The sequence below is a fragment of the Podarcis bocagei genome (genome assembly GCF_964188305.1).
Source record: "Podarcis bocagei genome assembly, chromosome: 15".
Classification (NCBI taxonomy): domain Eukaryota; kingdom Metazoa; phylum Chordata; class Lepidosauria; order Squamata; family Lacertidae; genus Podarcis; species Podarcis bocagei.
This window is the reverse complement of record NC_138141.1, coordinates 19,518,606-19,539,270: the sequence shown is the minus strand read 5'-3', so window position 1 is coordinate 19,539,270 and position 20,665 is coordinate 19,518,606. Positions and strand designations below refer to the sequence as shown.

General features: G+C 45.7%; 1 protein-coding gene across 3 annotated transcripts in view; it reads right to left on the bottom strand.

Moving 5' to 3' along the window:
* LOC308574586 (G protein-activated inward rectifier potassium channel 4-like) overlaps positions 1 to 15,668 on the bottom strand; it is a 32,464-nt gene extending 16,796 nt beyond the window's left edge. For 2 of the 3 annotated variants that reach the window (XM_081172578.1, XM_081172575.1), the window contains exon 1: positions 9,831 to 9,987. The gene's annotated coding sequence lies outside the window, so the exon portion shown is untranslated. Of the gene's footprint in view, positions 1 to 9,830; positions 9,988 to 15,005; positions 15,174 to 15,619 lie in introns of those variants that run through there. The other variant, XM_081172576.1, reaches the window with a different exon arrangement.
* Between the last annotated feature and the right edge of the window lie 4,997 nt (positions 15,669 to 20,665).

Genomic DNA, 20,665 nt, shown 5'->3' with positions numbered 1-20,665 from the left:
TTCAGCTAAGTTGCTTCATGTGTGGAACAAGGTCCACTCATGCTACAATTTCCCCTTCTCATCCTGCACCTTCTAAATTTGAACTGGGGGATTGGGGGGAAACCCAGAACAGGTTTAGGGGGCACACACAGGGAGGAGAGGGAGGAATAACAGCACTGTGGTGTTGGAAGGAACACCAAGGATCATACGCCCAATGCAGGAATCGCAGCTATAGAATCCCTGACAGATACTAATTGGAAAAGCTTTCAAATACCAGATAGGCATAGGATTTAAATATGTAATGTGATAAATCAATAAGTTGAAATTTAGATTAGGAAAGTAAGAAAGATGTTAAGTGATTAAGTTATGAGAATATAGGTTTTGGAAAACCGTTAAAATGATATACACTGAAATTCAACCAGGGGGATACGAGGAAGTCACTTAACAATGTTAATAAGACTAGTCTTAATAAGGTTATGATTTATGTTTGTTTGTTGGTGTGTTCAAAAATTTGTGGAAAACCAATAAAAAAAATTTGATTAAAAAAAGAAAGAATCCCTGACAGATGACCATCCAAACGCTGTTTAAAAACCTCCAGTGAAGGAGAGTCCACCTGATTCTGAGGAAATCCATTCCACTGTCAAACAGCTTTTACCGTCAGAAAGTTATTCCTAATGTTTACTCAGAATCGCCTTTATTTCAATTTGAATCCTCTGGAGCAGCAGAAAACAAGCTTACTCTATCCTCTACATGACAGCCCTTCGGGTATTTGAAGATGGCCATCCTATCACCTCACAGTCTTCTCTCATTGCATGAGTGTACCTTATTTTGTGTGCACATGCCCCACTTAGCACAACATTGAATTCCATCCTAAGGGCAATGGTAATGATGATGATTATATATGGCAGGGATAACCAACGTGGTGCCCTCCAATTGTTGATGCACTCCAGCTCCCAGTAATAGGCCCTGATGGGGGGGGGACCCTTGACCATTAGGTTCAGTCGTGGCCGACTCTGGGGTTATCTCGCTTTATTGGCCGAAAGAGCCGGCATACAGTTTCTGGGTCATGTGGCCAGCATGACTAAGCAGCTTCTGGCAAGCCAGAGCAGCGCACGGAAATGCTGTTTACCTTCCCACCGGAGCGGTGCCTATTTATCTACTTGCACTTTGACGTGCTTTCGAACTGCTAGGTTGGCAGGAGCAGGGACCGAGCAACGGGAGCTCACCCCGTCGCGGGGATTCGAACCGCCAGCCTTCTGATTGGCAAATCCTAGGCTCTGTGGTTTAACCCACAGCGCCACCCACGTCCCCATAGACCCTGATAAATGAGGACAAATGTATTCCATAGTCTCTACTGATAGTGAGTGGACAGGGAAAACCAGGAATTCTAGGAACACAAGGCTGGAATTTGGGGGATATGCATGTTAATGGCACAATCCAAAATTACTTGTGTACACTGGGTGTGTCCAGCTATGTCTGAAACAGCTATGGTCGCTTTTCTCCATGCGTTCATGTGACAGCAGCTGGGAGCAGTCACAGTTCCTCATTCCAAGGTTTAGAAATTACATGGACCCTTCAAATATTAAGAAGTACAAAGCAAGCGCTATAGAGTGCATTTTGAGTCCAAATGAGCCAGAAGCAGCAAAGGCTGCCATTTGCATCTTGGTTTTCAGAAGACATCCATGAAGATTTGAAAAAGTGCAGGCTAAGAAAGACAGAGATGCAAGATCTTTGTTTGAAGTGACCTTCAAAACCAGGGATCTACCACTCGGGCTGGCAAGAGGGATGGATGATATGTAAATTCCATATTTCCAATCTTAAATTAGGTTCTTCACATTTCTGCAGCAATTTGAGATCCATTTAAAATCCCCATGAAAATTCATCAGCATTTTAGTGTGAATTTCTCCTAAGGAACACACCCTAGCATGCAATGGTGACTAATATACACCTATTTGCAAGCAATTTCCCCCTAAGGCAATGCATTTTTTGTATGTCACTTGCTCTAATATATGCATTTTTTTGTACACATTGCCTTGCGTCCAATACTCATTCTATTCAGAGTAAACCCATTAAAGTTAATGGGTGCATCTAACTTAGATCTCAATCGATCTGCTCTTAGGAGAACTTAGCTGATACAGCCTAATGTTTGGGTGGAAAATTGCATTGCAAAATGCAAAGGTTTGCTTTCTTTCAATTCAAGAAGTGCAAACTTGATAGTTTCTCGTTAAACATGCACAAAACCAAATTTCTCCCCCATTCCTATTGACTGCTCTGCAAGAAATGCTTGAACCCATAGCATTGCCAAAACTGCAAAAGAAAAAAAAGGGGGGACCCACCAGGGAATCTATACTGCAGATGGGCATTAGTGTTTTTTATCTTCTCTCCCAAGAACATTTGGTGAGGGTGCTAAGAATGATCCATTAGAAGAGCTCTTGCTACCCACAACATATATAATCCACAGAAGTAATCTGCATGCCTCTCTGTGGAAAGAGGATGCCTGTATTTGCACAGACCCCCACAGGGCAACCCTAATGCTCCCAGCTGGAACTAGCTGGGGCAAAAGAGGACGAAAGCTAAGCAGTCTAAAGTCTAGCGAAAAAAACAGCCTTTCCTTTAGCTGGTCATTTGCTGTGATTTGCCTTCCCCCTCCCCATCACACCCCGCCACCCATGCCAGATGGCAAGTGGTGGCAGGTTAGAGGTTGGGTTTGACCGCTCTGGTGAGGGATCTCCCGTCTCAGTCCCTGGTGTGTCAAAATAATGGGTTTACAGCCAAGTCCAGTTGCACATCCATGTTTGGTTAGGGTGTGGGGGCTGACAGTGTAATAGCAGATGGCTAAGCCAATTATGTGACATAATAGCATTGCCCAGGCTGAAGAGGCAGCAAGCATCTCTTAGCCCTTCCCTCCAGGTTCAAAGCAGTCTGAGCAGGTGCCAGGTGGGAGGAGGAGGAGGAGGAGGTTGGATGGGTGAAGCCTGAGAACCTTCTGCCCCGTGACCCTGGCAGCATTTCACAACACTTAGTCAGGGAACTGGTTTCATCCAGCATTCATGCATATAGATGCACACTTTCACGTACATATTTGCACAATTTCTTCAGCATGCTGGTCCTGTGCTTCACTCCCCCTCCTTTTCGGGTGAGAATTTTCTTGCTGGGAAATTTTTAAACCCTACGATTCTGCAAGTGTTCGCATTGTGCAAGAGTGGAAAACTGCGACAGAAAGCCAACTAGTTCGAATTAAGGGACAATATACACATTGATCCTTCATGAGAATTGGATGCTGGACTAGATGAGCCTGGACTAGATGAGGGTATGGTCCAAAACAGCATAAGCACTGCTGCCAGGCAAGAGATCCACTCCCCAACGTCACCAAAGTCCTCATCTCACTCTCACCTGTTTCTCTTGTCCCACAAAATGCACATTTTATTTGCCCTTCATACTTTACATCAGTCCGTTCCCTTAGCAGGTCACCTTCTCAAAGCTCTGGTGGCTAATTCTTGCAAGAGGTGACCTCTTCCAACTACTAGCTTCTGCTGAGAAAACATCAGCAACCCACTGTGGGGCATTATCAAGCAATTTCCCAATCAAAGCAATGACTGGCTAGCAACCATGACGGATTCCTTAGAGCAAATATGGGGAACCTGCAGCTCTCCATATCTTGCTGTACTACAACTCCCATCATCCCCGATGAACTGGCTATTCTGGGGGGGAGTTGGCCACACATTTCCTACCCTTTACAAGTGCCTTGTGACTGCAGTACTAAAGCTCCTGTGATGCTCTACTTCTAATACATCTCATCCTAGATGCTCAAAATACATGCCAGAGGTTCAGAGTACCCACAGGCACACCTGTCCAAGCCACCTTTCTGATCCTTCCTGATCAGGTGTATGTGAAAAGACATCTGGAGACATGGCAGCTGAGAAAGGGATATGAACACAGTGGTTCAGTGGCCCAGTTGTGAAACTGGAGAATTGGAATGGTCTGGGGAATTGGATGGGGGAATCGCTCAACTGAAGAACCAAGGAAGTCTTCCGGGTAGATCCCCCATGTCTCCACCTAAAAGGGTGTTGGACTCCAATGGACCAGTTGCCTGTCTCAGTCAGCATAAGGCAGCTGCCTATGTTCATATGAACATAGGCCTAAGAGTGTGGCATCACAGCTATTTGTATTGGTTCTCCCCTTCGCGCCCCGACATCAGTTGGAACATCAGTTTGGAACACTCAAACAACAGGACCTTAGGAATGTTGAGTCCTGTCAAGGAAGAAGTCAGAAGAAGAGGAGAAAGGCAATACATTTAGAGCAGCGGCTGGGAAACATCTGTAGATCTCCAGATGTTGGACCCCAACGTGACTGCCAATTAGCTACTGGGCTAAGTCCAAGGTGCTGGTTTTGGTTTATAGAGTCCTACACACTTTGGGACCAAGATACAGGTATATATAGGTTCTCTCCACCAGCAAGGATCTCGGTTCTGGCATCTTTCTGTATATGCATCCTGAGAACGAACTAAATGTGATCTTGGAATTAAACATGCAGGGGCATAGCTCTAAGAAGAATCAGGATGATAGCAGCTGGGGAGGGGGGATGTAACCCTTTCCTCCCCTGCTACCGTCCTGAGCAAAATCCTTCTTCTGAAGATGTTCTCTGCATGAGGGAGGGGGATTTTCCTCTTTGCACCTCCCAAAGCAAATGTCAACTTCAGAAGAGAGATTTTCATCAGAACTATGGCAGGGCAGGAAAGAATGACATATATTCTTCACGGCAGTTATGACGCCAAGAATTATCACACGCATATGCACAGCCAGCTAATACTATTTGCATTTAGAAAAAGAAAAGAAAAGAAATATGCATGTTAAATGCAAACACATTAATGTCAAGTTTAGACTCTGAAGGTGCCTATTGGAGTGAGGGTGGGTGGTATCATGGAATCGGGACAGACACCAAAAACATTGGGTGGCATCAGGCAAGCCCTTCCCTGTCAGCCTACCCTACCCTGCAGGGTTAGTGGGAGGGCCAAATGGAGCAAGCCCATTCATGCACTCCTTGACAAAGCCCTTGAAGGGACAGAAAATGCCAAGTGACATCGATGATCATACTGAGGTGTGGATTTTAAGGCAAGCATGTGTAAAAAGGTACATAGGCGCCGACTCCATGGGGCTTGAGGGGGCCCGAGCCCCCTCAAAAATTCGTTTGGGGGGCTCTGCCCCCCAATAATCTCCGGCGCCCCTCCAGCAGAGCGCCATCGCCGCCCCTCCCCCAGCCCAAAATACACAGGGGCGGGCTGCATGCCTCCTGCCCTCCCTCCCGAGCAAAAGCTCCACCCAATTTCCTTCGGAGCTGATTAATAGGCGCAGCACGCTCTCCCCTATTCGCTCACGAGGAGGCGGTGCCACTTTATTTGCATATTCATGAGCTTATTTATTATTCATGAGCTTTCCCGGGCCCCCACCAATATTTTTTATAAGTCCGCATCCCTGAAAAGGTAAGAAACCAAAGGTACCGGTAAGTCTGACAGTCCAACCAGACAAGGCAAGGGGCGCCTTGATTGAAACTGCAATGTCTTATATTTTAGGAAGTATGTCTGTGGAGACAGAGGGGGGATTCTCAAGCACCTTTTTGCCCCACTGCCATTTTCCTAATGAAAATCTCTACGCATACACACAGGTTCCATGGCCCCATAAGGATTAAAACTAGCAGAGGGTGGTCCATTAAGGAAAATGGAGCACTTTGCCACCAACCTCTGTCTGCCTCAGCGAGCCCCCACCTGCCTGCCTTCTTACTTTATTATGATTATTATTACACTTATATTCCACCTTTCATCCAAGGAGCTCAATGTGGCTTACATAATTCTCCCTGTTTTATTCCTATTATTATTATTATTATTACTACTGCTACGGTGTTATATCCCTAGCAGGACTCAAGGTGGCTTGCAGATAAAAATGGGAGCCACTAAAATAAAACATAGAATTCAAGCTATATATATATATATATAACATCTGTATAAAAGCATACAAATGATTGCAATGAAATCAGCATGTCCCCCAGTCTTTTCAATAAATCAGTCAATCCCCCCAAAGCCTGTTGGAACAAGAAAGTCTTCACCTGCCGGCAGAAGGACAACAAAGAGGGAGCCTGTCTAGATTCTCCAGGGAGAGACCATTCCAGAGTCTGGGAGCAGCCACTGAGAAGGCCCTCACCTGTGAGCCTGCAAGCATGGCAAAATTAAGAGACAGACCTTCCCTAAAAATCTCAAAGCCCAGGCAGGTGGTCTTTCAGATAGCTTGGGCCTAAGCCATGTAGGGCTTTAGAGGTAATATGCAACCACGGCTGCACAGATATTACTGGCCCAGAGATGGAAAGAAGATAAAGTTCCTATCAGAGAAGAATGGCAGATGAACTTGATGGAGTAGGCTTGAGGCATCAGGCATAAGCCTGCATTTTATTAATGTTTGATCAGGACTTGTATATTAAAGAGAGAGCTTAGATTTTCAAAAGTTTCATGCCAGGCAAGAAGGCTAGCTGCTTAAGAAAACACTGGCAATGTTTTTCCTCCTAGACAAGGGGCCCCTTTTGATTTATAGCAGAAAACAATTCTCAAAGTCGTAAAAGCTGAAATTACAGACTGAGTAAGGACACTGACCCTACATGTTACAGAAGATAACAAAGGCAGAGATAAATATAATTAGGAATGAGTAAATAGTAAAATAATGCCAATGTGCCTCCCAGTAAAATGAGCCAGATCTTCTTTCCAAGGTTAAAGGCCAAATGGAGAAGCATCTAGCTGGCAGAAATTTTGGGAAGTCTTTTAAAGCTGTTTCTTTCTTAAAGAGAGAGAGTTTAAGGGCAATAAATGTTGGGAAGAGCTAATGGAAACAAAGCAACTGGCTGGAGAAGGGGGGGGAAGATGTAAACTAAAGAGGTTTCTTCTGAAACTGTTTTATACTGAGTTCCCTTTTCTACTTTACAAAGACCTTATTCCTTTTAAGAGGCTACTTGTGTTGTGTATTAAATATATTGTCTTAAATATAATTATGCAAAGGATTTAGAAATGCTAGATTCTTATTTCATATAGTTGTAAAGAGTTGTATTTATCCTGGAATTAAGTCAGACACCAGCCCAGCCCTCTTGCTAGACAAAGAGACGCCATCCAAGCTGTCCTGATATATGGCTGTCAGGCATTTGTTTAGAAACCTTCAAATGAAGGAGATCTTTCAATGTTGATGTGAAACTCAAGATCCTTGACATATGTTTAAGATAAAAATTTAAGATTAACCATTTGTTTTAGAAGGCAATAGGGCAAGGAGGGCAAGAGGTGAGCTGGTAATTAAGATTCCTTGTTGAGACACATGTAAGATATATTACTACTTATTTGTCATTTATAGATGTAACAATATATAGCTCTTTGTGTTCCTTATAAGGACAGGAGGATATGGGTGTATCTTTTAGGATTGGTTATAGCAATCAGCCAATAGGAAATCCAACCAGGCTGATTGGACAGAGGCAGCCAAAGGAGGAGCAAAGGGGGCTGGATTAAGGGAATATAAGTGCTGGCCATAATGGCAGGAGGCCAGGCCAGAGCTTGGTAACCATATACCACTGTGCCTCTCATTTATTTGTCTGACAAATAAATAATTATTTTAATTTCTCTATTGCTGCGTTGAATATTTCATTCCAGCTAAGCGTTAACCACAAGCAGGGTGCTACAGGCTGAAATGGCTAAAATGACCGGAAGAGTAAGAAAACAGGAAAACCAAAATCTTAATAAGGAATGGGAAAAATGTATAACTTATCTTAAAGACCATTGTAAACAGTTAAAATCGTTAGCAGGATTGGAATATCACTTGTAGTTTAGGGGTGAATTCTGGACACAATGGAAATGTAAAAGATCATCATAAAAGATGTAGAAGGAAGTGATTAATAACAGGACCCACAAAAAGGAGGATGGAAGCCCAGGAGATTCCTTGGAATCGTGTTTTAATGATTTATGTTTGATATATCTCTGTAAAAATTTAATTTGAAAAACCAAATAAAGAATTTTTTAAAAGTGGTCATAACCTGCACTTTGAATTGTGCTGGGAAACAGCCAGTGGAGCTGTTGCAGCAAAGGAGTCGCATGCTCACTATAACAGTCTCTGGTTAACAATCTGGCTGCAGTTATTTGAGCCATTTGAAGTTTCTGAGCTATTTTCAAAGGCAGTCCCCATGCAGAGCATGCTACAGTAATCCAAATGGGATCTAACTAAGGCATGTGTCATTGTGGCCAAATCAGACGTCTCAAGGAACGGGCACAATTGGTGAACTAGCTTTAACTGGGCAAATGCAGTTCTGGCCACCGCAGAGACCTGGGCATTCATACACGGGGCTGAGCCCAAGAGCATGCCTAAACTGTGAACCTGTGTCTTCAGGAGGGGTATTAACCCATCCAGCACAGACTCAATCCCTCTTCCCTGCTCTAAAGGTAAAGTTAAAGGGACCCCTGGCAATTAAGTCCAGTCATGATTGACTCTGGGGTTGCGGCGCTCATCTTGCTTTACAGGCCGAGGGAGCCAGCGTTCGTCCACATCCGCAGACAGTTTTTCCAGGTCATGTGGCCAGCATGACTAAGCCGCTTCTGGCGAAACCAGAGCAGTGCATGGAAATGCCGTTTACCTTCCCACCCGAGCGGTCCCTATTTATCTACTTGCACTGTGTGCTTTAGAACTGCTAGGTTGGCAGGAGCTGGGACCGAGCAACGGGAGCTCATCCCGTTGTGGGGATTCGAACCACCGACCTTTTGATCGGCAAGCCCAAGCGGCACAGTGGTCTAACCCACAGCACCACCGCTGTCCCTTCCTCCATCTGACCAAGGGCATCCCTGCGTTGTCTTCTTTTGTCTGCCTGGATAATGATGCTGCTGCTGATGATTATTATACTACCCTTCACCCAGAGATCTCAGGGCAGTTGACAAAATAAAAACACAGCATATACCACAAAATAAATCGTTAAAAAAAGCAAAACAATACTCCCCATGCTCTCCAATAAACACATTTAAAAGAGTATAGGATGTTAGCCAAAGCCTGGTTGAAAAGGAACATTTTCACCTGGCACCTAAAGATGTACAGTGGTACCTCTGATTAAGTACTTAATTCGTTCCGGAGGCCTGTTCTTAACACGAAACTGTTCTTAACCTGAAGCACCACTTTAGCTAATGGGGCCTCCTGCTGCTGCCGCACCACCAGTGCACGATTTCTGTTCTCATCCTGAAGCAAAGTTCTTAACCTGAGGTACTATTTCTGGGTTAGTGGAGTCTGTAACCTGAAGTGTATGTAACCTGAGGTATCATTGTATAACGAAGGTGCCAGACAAAACTCCCTGGGGAGAGCACTCCACAAATGGGGAACTGCAGCAGAAAAGGCCCGTTCTCATGTTGCCACCCTCTGGACCTCTTGTGGAGGAGGCACAGACACTGACAGACAGAGACACCTTCCTTGGATTCAGGTGGAAAGGAGAAAGAAATCTGGGTGTCGTCAGAATACTGGAAACCTCAAAACTCCGGACAACTTCTCCCAGTGGTTTCATGAAAGTGTTAAATAGCATATGAGGTAGCTTAGGCTGAGGCAGACAGTGATTGATCTAAAGTCCCCCAATGTGAGCCTTGTGGCTAAGTGGGGATTTGAACTCCAGTCTCCCAGGTCCTAGTCCAGCACTCTAAACACACTGGCAACCGGTCAAGGGGTGGCTTTGCCAGTTATTAGCCCAGGCCCCAAAGACAGCTGGTCTCCCTGCCTTCTGCCCCATCAGTTCCACTGATCACCGGCTACCACTGATAAAAGCCTATCTGTGCACACAGGCTGTGTATGTCTGACTTAGCTTACCCCATCTGCCTTTTGCAGATCTCGGCGGCTCACAAGGAAATCCTCCTTGGTCCAGACAGAAGTCGATGGAGGAAGGATTCCCCCCCTCTCACCACTCACAAAATATACCATGTGCCTAGGCTGCTCGTGCATGCATAGCCCCTCCAAAAGGAGAAAGGCGAACACTCCTGCCAAAGATTGCCAATTGACCCACCACCTCCTCCTTATGAACATATTGAGTCGGGGTTATGTTTCAAACCCAGGAGGAGGAGGAGGAGGGAGAAGGGAAACCCAGCTACTCTGCACCAATCGGATTTGTGGTGTTCCTAGCCGTTCTTGCTGTAATCCTCGCTGGCGCACATATTATGAAATGCCAAGTTCCTGGAAATCCTTCAGCGGTGAGAGAGCTGGCAGGCAACACCGCGGGGAGAAACCCTGATTGGCAACACAAGCAGTGCTTGTATCCCGTGCTGCAGTGGAGCAAGAGGGATGAGGGTGGTGCCCCTGTCACCTGGGGGGATATTTGCCAACCTTCTGCAGACCAGGTGAATGAAGTTTCTCAGAGAGAAACCCATCAAAACCTAAGCGGAGGGAGAGAGGTGGTTTCCCTTAGTCTTATACAGAGGTGAGACTATTGGTCCACCTAGTTCAGTTGTGTCCACACTGCCAGAGGGTACTACCAGTCCAACCTTGATATGCCAGGCATTGAACCTGGGACCTTCTGTGTGCACAGCAGATGCCCTACAACTGATCAGTGTCTCTTCCCCTAAAACCTGGCATTTTTCTCTTTTGAAAATCCGTTTATTATGACCAGGGTTTCCCAAACTTGGGTCTCCAGCTGTTTTTGGACTCCCATGATGCCTAGCTAGCAGGACCAGTGGTCAGGGGTGATGGGAACAGTAGTCCAAACCTAACTGGAGACCCAAGTTTGGGAAACCATGATTATGACGAACCAAAATGTCACAAAACAGCAAGTAAGTTTCTAGGTCCACCAGAACTCTTCATCAGGCTGGACACTGAGCAGAGCAGGAGGGGAGCAGGGATATGGGTTTTTTTAAAGCTGAATTGGTTTTGAAGTCATAATCCAAGGATGGGAACCTTGAGGCCCTTCAGATACTGTGAGACTCTCCCATCATCATCCCTGATCACTGTGGCCATGTTGGCTGGGGGTGGTGGCAGTTGAGTTTGGGCAACATCTGGAGGGCTCTATTTGTGCCATAATACCTACTCTGATAAATCAGCTTTCAAAATCAAACCAAACCATTTTTTGTTGTACAGTCTTAGAAGGATCGTGCCTATGGAGGTTGTTATGAGGAGCGCCTGCACTTCAGAATGATGGTGTCATTCTGGCAGGCAGATTCCAAGTTCTTCCCCCTCCTTGCCCCAAGTAGTCAGAAGAAGCAGTGTAGTGATAGTACCAGGCTGGGCTGGGACCTGGGAGGCCAAGGTTCGGCAATGAAGCTCACTGGGTGACCTTAGGCTGAGAGACAGTGACTGGTCCTACCTACCTCACAGGTTCTGGGGATTAAATGAGGAGGAGAAGAACCATGGGGGTATAAATAAAGATTGCCACCCTATCTTCCCAAGGAGCCAAACTGTTTCCTTTTTGCCTCCATGAAGTTGCATCTTTTGAAGGAATGCAATGGCGGTAGTTATAGTATTTTATTCTACACAGCACTTTGGAAGGTCCAGAGACTATCTCTTGGCAGATGACACCCCATTGCATCAATGCTGTTACGACCATAACATAGGTGCCCAACTGAGGCCACAAACAAGTGACTTAGTTAGGGCTACTTGGCAAATGGCAGTGGCTAGATCTAAACAGAGGACAGCCGGGTTCAGAATTTGACTCTCAAGAGCGAGTCTTGGGAGGCCCAGCAGATGACTTCAGTTAGGCCACTGTTTGTTCACCCTTGGTCTAAACCAGCCTTCCCCAATTCAGTGCCCTCCATATATATTGGCCTATAACTCCTATCAGCCCCAGCCAGCACAGCAATCATGGTCAGGGATGACAGGCGCTGAAGTCCAAAACATCTGGAGGGCATGAGGTTGCAGAAGGCTGGTCTGCATCACACACAATATGTGACTATCAGAAGAGACCTGAAGCTGGATGAGAACACAGGTCCATCTAGCCCAGCCTCCTACATACTGTACTACCATAGGCCTCTAGGAACCCAGCAAGGAGAGTTTGAAGGCAACAGGTCTCTGCTGCTCTCTCACTTCCTCTGATATTCACTGTGAGAATGAGCAACAATTCATGAACCAAAATTCATCAAAATCTGCACTTCAATGAATTTTGCAATGCAGTTTTCTAGCCAAGCTTTGTGTATAAAAATGCACTTAGGGTTTGCATAAAAATGCACATATTAGTGAAAATGGTGTAAAAATGCATTATACTGGGAAAATTGTGTTGCAGACGTGTATATTAGGCAAAACTGCATACCAAAACAGTTGAGTGGTATCCAACTAAAGTGTCAGTGATAAAGCAAAGTCTTCCACTCGTGCAGTGGGATTTCCCCCTTACCTGTCTCCATCAGCACCCCCCCATCTGCTCCAGAGAGTTGGGGGGGGACCTTTAGAGCAGATTTAGGGGGAGCATGGTGGGGAAAAGGAGGAGAGAAAGTTCCTTTGGGAAAGTGGAAATCCTTGCACCAACAGAATGAGTTGCACAGCTCAACTTTTGAGACAACCATACACTGGAAGAACTTGGCACTAAAATGCCGATGAATTTCCAGAATGACTTTTTAAATAAGAATAATATTAACAATTGCAAGCTGGTGTGGAAATGTGGAGAACCAAAGTAAAGCCTGAAAAAATGAGGACCAGTGAGGAACCGAAATTGACAGATGCCTTTGGTCTCACTTCCCGGAAATGATACAAGATTCCAAGACCCACCCCACTCTGGATCCCTCCCTCCAAATTGTCATCTATGCAGCAGGGATTGGGAATGGCTTGCAAAAGCTGGTTGGAAATTCATCCAGCTGCTTCCAGGCAGTTTTGGAAAGACAATGCCTAACAAGAGACGGTGGGCCCGATCAGGGAAAGAATCAAGGTGTTCACAAGGGAATCAGGTGCTGCAAGAAACAACCAGGATGAGTTTCCAAGCCGGTGCCCACCCAAGGTTTTGGACTACCAACCAGTGGCGTAGCGTGGGGGGTGCAGGGGGGGGGCCGGCCGCACCGGGTACAACATCTGGGGGTTAGGGTTAGGGGGCGCAAATCCACGGGTTAGTGGCGCAAATCCACGGATTACTTGCCTTGCCCCGGGTGCTGACAACCCACGCTACGCCACTGCTACCAACTCTATCAGCCCAGCCAGGGCTGGAGGGGACTAGACTGGGAAAGGCTGGCCTAGGAAAATGCAGGCAGATAGCAGAAATAGTTCCTTCCCACTCCTGACAGCATTTCAGGTCCTCCCCAACTCCTGCCTGCTCTCTTTGACCTGACAAAATGCAAGCCACTTGCTATATCCCATGCACCCAACTAGCCCATTTTTCAGGGACATTGCCAATCCCTGTTCCTGACAAAACCCTTCCCCTATTTTTTTTTTGCCATTTTGAAAGCTGCTCTATTCTGTTAGCGGGCACAAAGATGCACACGCTAGAATTCTTCGGGTTTCAAATATCTCCTGCACCTATTGTTTTAATACATCAGATGGGAGGTATCTGAATGCCAGCAGTGGGGTGGTGAGAGTGTCAGACCAGGGTCACAAAAACACCAGCTGGAATCCCCACTCGGACCTTCTCTTAGCTTTACCTTTCTGAGAGTTCTGCCATGAAGATAAAACAGGAGGAGGGCACGAAACCCCTTGGAGGTAACTAGTGAGTAAAAAATTTGTGCACCAATCACACACATGTGTGGATGCAAAAATCCCCACGACCATTTGCCCCTTCACTGCCTGCACCTGGGTAGCAAATACTGGCTGTGTTTTGCGTAACACCTACTCTCCAACAAATATGAGAATTCTCTAGCAAAACCCTGTAGGCGTATTTAGTTGGAAACAGCAGCACAGTCCTGGGCATGTTTACTCAGAAGCAAGTCCCACTGTATTCAGTGATGCTTAGTTTAAGGCAAGTGGGTAATGGATCACAGCCTATTTCCCCTTAAGTTCAATGGGGTTTACTCCCTACAAGAACTAAGTGTGTGTGTGTGAATCCAACCCAAATATCCTACCAAAACACTCTCACAGAGCAATTCCATCTGTATTTATTGGCAACTAAGTCTCAGTAGGCTTGGTGGAATTTACTTGTGTGTAAGTATGCATAGGACAGCAAGCTTAATTATTATTTTAAGTCAGCTGCTACGGTCAGGTTAATGGGCAGCAAGCAACAGTGGGCAGTGGAAGAATGTACAGGACCTCGGGCAATGACGCCTGGGGAAAGCAGAGGCCTGTTACAAGCAGTACCCAAGAATGTTCCAGTTTTCATCTGTGAAATGTCAGTGGGGACATTAAATGGCTTCCTACTTGCACAAAGACACATTTTTTATTTTTTAAGTCATCCAGGAGGGCCTTCAAGTTAAGTGCGCTCACAGGATAATTTCCTTTCTGGATTCATGAGCTGGGATCGGGAGGGGGGCATTTCTGTAAACCACCAGGCAGTGATCCCACTAAAGCAGAGTTGTGTGTGTGATGGGGAAAGGTAAGATCTACAGACAGCCTCAAGGGAGCTTCCGTTAAGATAAATGTAAAATCGCATTGCAAAATAGCATCGGATTTAAAGATGTTTAGCTATGAACCAGGATATATCAGTATACCTATTATAAGATATAGGTAACCGCAAGGAAATAGGATGTGGTCTGAAACACTGGGATGGGGGGCGCCACCCCATCACCCCCACCCTAAACAACACCCATGAAAGGAGCCAGCTGCCATGCTAAATTCTGAGGGACACAGACATACATTGAATTACCAGTCCACTTATAGACAGGAGAGGAGACTGGGGGAACCCCTCTTCATTGGGAGAGGAAGAAACCTGATCATATATAGTCCGTCTATATAGCCAACTTTTGGGGAGAATCAAAGGTATTGGGGGTGTGTGGGCAAGCCATATATCCTATACATTCACTTATCCACTGTAGAACTGTCACTTTCCTCCAAGAGTTTCCCCCGGTTGACTTCAGCCAAAACGAGAGACCCAACCACCATCCCATTCCAGCCCCTCGGCGTTTCAGAGTTGGTGGCAAGCAGTACACCTACCTCATCTCTCCAGCGGAGTGTGCTGGGGGGCCCGGATCCAGCAAGCCCCAAAGGCACAGCAAATTCCCGTCCTTTCTGCTGTCGCTCCTACCGGATTGTTAATCTAGAGCCCCTTGCTAGGTCTTCAGCTCCGGGGTCATTGCACTCCCCAACGCATTCCCATCCATTCTGGAAGAGGCAAAAAAAAAAAAAAAAAGCCAATCAAAAACCCCCCTTTTTTCTTCCCCAGTTTGTGCGTTCAGAGCTGGTGGGGGAGATGGAGAGAGCCAGGCGGCAGCCTTCCAATCCTGTTCTGGGAGAAGAAGGTCACCCGTTAATCTGTCTCAATGACACGCAGAATTACCTCAAGATGATTTAATCAGAGAGGCCTGGGCAAGGAGGAGAGATGCTGGCTGGGAGACTCCAGGCCCCACAGGGTTAATCTCTTGGAGACTGAGGCACATGGTGGGTCCATGTTGCCCCCTGCCCCCCTCCCCACATGCACATCTGCCGGCATCTGCTCTAAACTTCCAAGCTCTTCCATGCGTTGTGTGGGACAGACTGAAATGCTAACCGTCAACTAGAATGAGAAAGCGATGGTAATTTAAAGGGGAGAGTAAGACACAGTTCCTGACCTGATTGAGGAAAGGTGTCTGGATTTCTGTTCCTCCAGAGAACCAGGACAGAACCTGTCTACCCCAACGGCCCGAGTTTCGCTTTCCGCACCTAGAAAAAGGCCTGAATGACACCTACCAAGAGGAGAGATTAAGAGTCTATATTTACGCCTGCTTATGAAGGAGATAGGAGGAGATGTGCTCACGGAGAAGGCAAGTGGAAGAGAAAGGAGAGGGCTGGCCGAGAGAAGGCATTCAGTGGTGGCCCTCAAAAGGAGTTGGGTGCTGAATGCCTGAGGAATGATGCTAGGAGACATTAGGGGTCCCCACCTTGACTGGTGTATGGAGCAGATTTGGAAATGGAAAAAAGCACCATGGGCTCCACAGAATAGCTACTTCACAGGACCAAAATGAGTGATGCTCAGAACCAGCCCATTCAAAAGACAGGTAAAACACCTGCACCTCTCTTTCCCCCTCCAAAAAAACACACAAAACAACACAAAACAAAACAAAACAACAGGTCAGCAAGCAAGCAACAGTTCCCCACCCCAAATAGGCAAAATACCCTCTCAAAAGCCCAACATTCCTCAAACAAAAGGAAAAGCAGGCAACTCGCCCTCAAACAAACCAGAGCAGGGAAAGCACCCCCAAACAGAGCCTAAAGCATTCTGGGGAAGAGGAAGTTACAGATAGGTAGCTGTGTTGGTCTGCCATAGTCAAAATAAAAAAATTCCTTCCAGTAGCACCTTAAAGACCAACTAAGTTAGTTCTTTGTATGAGCTTTCGTGTGCATGCACACTTCTTCAGATACACTGAAACAGAATAATAATAATAATAATAATAATAATAATAATAATAATAATAATAATAATTTATTATTTATACCCCGCCCATCTGGCTGGGCCTCCCCAGCCACTCTGGGCGGCTTCCATAAAAACCAAAAATACAATAAAATATCACACGTTAAAAACTTCCCTGAACAGGGCTGCCTTAAGATGTCTCCTGAATGTCAGGTAGTTGTTTATCGCTTTGACATCTGCTGGAAGGGTGTTCCACAGGGCGGGCGCCACTACCGAGAAGGCCCTCTGCCTGGTTCCCTGTAGCTTTGCTTCTCGCAATGAGGGAACCGCCAGAAGGCCCTCGGCACTGGACCTCAGCGTCCGGGCAGAATGATGGGGGTGGAGAAGCTCCTTCAGGTATACTGGACCGAGGCCGTTTAGGGCTTTAAAGGTCAGCACCAACACTTTGAATTGTGCTCGGAAACGTACTGGGAGCCAATGCAGGTCTTTCAAGACCGGTGTTATATGGTCTCGGCGGCCGCTCCCAGTCACCAGTCTAGCTGCCGCATTCTGGATTAGTTGTAGTTTCCGAGTCACCTTCAAAGGTAGCCCCACGTAGAGTGCATTGCAGTAGTCCAAGCGGGAGATAACCAGAGCATGCACCACTCTGGCGAGACAGTCCGCAGGCAGATAGGGTCTCAGCCTACGTACCAGATGGAGCTGGTAAACAGCTGCCCTGGACACAGATTTGACCTGTGCCTCCATGGACAGCTGTGAGTCCAAAATGACTCCCAGGCTGCGCACCTGGTCCTTCAGGGGCACAGTTACCCCATTCAGGACCAGGGAATCCTCCACACCTGCCCGCCTCCTGTCCCCCAAAAACAGTACTTCTGTCTTGTCAGGATTCAACCTCAATCTGTTAGCCGCCATCCATCCTCCAACCACGTCCAGACACTCACACAGGACCTTCACCGCCTTCACTGGTTCTGATTTAAAAGAGAGGTAGAGCTGGGTATCATCCGCATACTGATGAACACGCAGCCCAAACCTCCTGATGATCTCTCCCAGCGGCCGCATGTAAATGTTGAAAAGCATGGGGGAGAGGACAGAACCCTGAGGCACCCCACAAGTGAGAGCCCAGGGGTCTGAACACTCATCCCCCACCACCACTTTCTGAACACGGCCCAGGAGGAAGGAGCGGAACCACTGTATAACAGTGCCCCCAGCTCCCAGCCCCTCAAGACGGTCCAGAAGGATGCTATGGTCGATGGTATCAAAGTTGCCAGATCCTTCTATATAGTGAGAAGGTGGGGAGGGGTATTACTCAGAAGGGTGGTGGGAATGGGAGATTGGCAGATAGCTGAGATGAGCCTGTTGACGACTCTTAACGACTGCAATAGGTCTTACAGGAAAAGGCAAGGGGTGAGAAGGTGAGAAATGGCTTAGTCATGTATAATGAGATAAGAATCCAATGTCTCTGTTCAGACCAGGTCTCATCATTTCAGGTATTGGCACTATTACAGTGGGTGTCTCCGGTTATATGGACTCTGTTCTGAAACTATATGCCATCAGTGCTCCCAGCTATGTACGTGACACCACAGACTTTCTGAGGAAAATACAATCTTTAAATAATCTTCCCAACAATACTATACTAGCTACTATGGATGTGGAATCTCTGTATACCAACATCCCACACAACGATGGTTTACAAGCTATAAGGAACACCATTTCAGATAAAACCACAGCGGACCTTGCCACCAAACTCTGCCAATTTGTCCTTACCCACAACAACTTCAAATTCGGTGATGACCTGTTCCTTCAGATCAGCGGCACAGCAATGGGCACCCGCATGGCCCCACAGTATGCCAACATCTTCATGGCAGATTTAGAACAACGTTTCCTAAACTCCTACCCACTCAAACCTCTCTTGTACCTGCGATACATTGACGATATTTTTATCATCTGGACACATGGTCAACAGACCCTGGACACCTTTCACCAGAAATTTAATGATTTTCACCCCACAATCAACCTAACAATGAATCAATCTATGCAAGAAATACATTTTTTGGACACTACTATAAAAATACAGGATGGGTGCATAGACACCACCTTATACCGTAAACCAACTCACCGACAAACATATCTACATGCCTCTAGCTACCATCCCAAACATACCAAACAGTCCATTGTATATAGCCAGGCACTACATTACAGCCGCATCTGTTCCAATTCTACAGACAGAGACTCTCACCTAAGAGATCTACAGCAAACCTTTTTAGAACTAAAATACCCAGCAGATGAAGTTAGACAACAGATCAACAGAGCCAGACTGATACTCAGAGAGAACTTGCTGCAAGACAGACCCAAAAAAGAAAACAACAGAACACCTCTAGTCATCACATACAGCTCCCAAGTTAAAACAGTACAACGCATCATCAGAGATCTACAACCTCTCCTGGACAATGACAGTTCTCTTTCTCAAGCTCTGGGAGGAAGACCTTTCATTGCCTACAGACAGCCACCTAATCTTAAACAACTCCTAACCCACAATAATACTACAACCAGACTTAACACGGACACTGGCACCAGAGCCTGCAATAAACCCAGATGCCAACTTTGCTGCCACATACACCCGGACAACACCATTACTGCCCCCAACAACATCACACATACCATCTTGGGACTATTTAATTGCTCATCGTCTAACATTGTGTATGCCATCAAATGCCAACAGTGTCCTTCAGCTCTCTATATTCGACAAACAGGCCAAACCTTACGCCAAAGAATAAACGGACTTAAATCTGACATCAAGAATCACAGAACAGAGAAACCAGTAGGAGAACACTTCAATCTCCCAGGACATTCTATACAAGATCTCAAAGTAGCTGTTTTACTACAAAGGAATTTCAGAAATAGATTGGAAAGAGAAGCTGCTGAATTGCAACTCATTACCAAACTCAAAACCATGGAGAGACCTGGTCTGAACAGAGACATTGCATTCTTATCTCATTATACATGACTAAGCCATTTCTCACCTTCTCACCCCTTGCCTTTTCCTGTAAGACTTATTACAGTCGTTAAGAGTCGTCAACAGGCTCATCTCAGCTATCTGCCAATCTCCCATTCCCACCACCCTTCTGAGTAATACCCCTCCCCACCTTCTCACTACTGTATATAGAAGGATCTGGCAACTTCTGTTTCAGTGTATCTGAAGAAGTGTGCATGCACACGAAAGCTCATACCAAGAACTAACTTAGTTGGTCTTTAAGGTGCTACTGGAAGGAAGGGATTTTTTTATTTTGGGGAAGAGGAAGTGAGAGGTCAGGAGAACTGAACTGAGCTTTCCAGTCAGCATCCCCTTCGCCCCAGGTAAAAGAATTAATTTCCAAAATATCAGGTATAAAAAAATTAAATTTTGGAGGGGAGCCAGGGTCTTGACTGGTAGGGGCAGGGGTGCCAACTTAAATAAAATGTATCATTATATATTGATATATCACAGTGTTTAGCTGGTGATATATCACAATGTTGAAAACCAGATATCACCCAGACCTGTTCCTCAGTCATCAAAATGTCTTGGGCCATAACTGTCTACATTAGGTCTGCCATAGCTGGGATTCGTCCATCAAAAATAGCGTCTGGGCATAATTATTGAGTATTGGTTATAAATGGCCAGGAAAACCCAGGTGTATGGCAGACCATATCGGAAGTTTTTTTTTTAGCAAATTTCCCAAAAATTAGCTAAAAGAACTTCATTTTTGTGTGGAGATTTTGCACAAAAAGCTCAACAACTTTGCCATAAAACAAAAGCTCAACTTCTGTGTCCAGATTTACACTTTTTGTAATTTGGCAACCCTAGATATAGTGCAAGAGTAAAGTAAGGGGCGGGGGAGGCAGTCAACTCTATCAGCATCTCGTAGAAGAGGAATACTATACCCTGGAAATGGTGGGGGGGGGGGTGGCACCCTCCTTTTTGGTCAATAAGATTGGTCAATAAGATGCCAGAACAACAAAGAGCTGTGCATCGCAAAATCAGTGGATTTCCTGTAGGAATTATTTTTTAAAAAACTTATTTTTATGTTTTTCAATTTTATACATTTCAATAATTTTACAATCATTTTAACATTCCAAAACTCAACTTCCTTCTGCCTCTTTCTGCAGTTCCTTAAATTTATTTTTTATATTTCCTGCTTATTGCAAATTAACTTAACCATTTATTCATCTACTTTAAATGTATACTCTAATAAAACTGCAGGTTATTACAACAATCCTGCCAATGTTCTTATCT